This window comes from Kryptolebias marmoratus, linkage group LG19 (assembly GCF_001649575.2).
Source record: "Kryptolebias marmoratus isolate JLee-2015 linkage group LG19, ASM164957v2, whole genome shotgun sequence".
Classification (NCBI taxonomy): domain Eukaryota; kingdom Metazoa; phylum Chordata; class Actinopteri; order Cyprinodontiformes; family Rivulidae; genus Kryptolebias; species Kryptolebias marmoratus.
The window spans coordinates 19,871,935-19,872,730 of NC_051448.1; positions in this window are offsets into that span (position 1 = coordinate 19,871,935).

The window sequence follows — 796 nt, forward strand, 5'->3', positions numbered from 1 at the left end:
CCCCCCCCCCCCCCCACCTCCTCACTCATCTGACTGATTTCAGTCCTAATTAAACTTCACTAGAAAGGTGGGAGGGCAGAAGAGCTGAGGGGGAGGAAGGGGGAGATCTGCAAAAAAGTGACAAGGCAAAGAAAAAAAAAAAATCTCAAACTGAGAGAGAGGGCTCAGAGAAAAGGAGGGCAGGATGAAGCCAGTCAGCCAGGCTGAGTGCTTCAGAGTGGGGGGAGGGGAGGGGAGGGCGATGCAGCAGCCTCGCTGTGACTCAGCACTAAAATCTGCCTTTGTCTCTCCTCTGCTTTAAATATCTTTATTCCGTGTGCCGAACACTCGATTAGACCTTTTTATTCCGTCAGCTTGTCACGACTGCGCTTTTCATGTTATTTAGCTGCACAACGCTGCGTCTGATTAAAGCTGCGTGAGTTCCCCAGGATGGGAAAAGGTAGAAGGGTTTTTGTATATGCTGAGCAAAAATAGAAAGGCGGCAACTTTGGTTTTGCTCCCATTTTTCATGAGCTGAACTCAAAGATCTAAGACTTTTTCTGCATACACAAAAGGCCTTTTCTCTCAAACATCGTTAATTTGTCTAAACCTGTATTAGTGAGCTGAGATAATCCACCCACCCCACAGGTGTGGTGAATCAAGATGCTGATTAGACAGCATGATTATTGCCCAAATGGGCCTTAGGCTGGCCACAATAAAAGGCCACTCGAAAACGTTTATCTTTACTGTACTGGGACAGTCCAAGGAGGGTCAGAAAGCCAGTCAGTATCTGGTGTGACCACCTTTTGCTTCACGC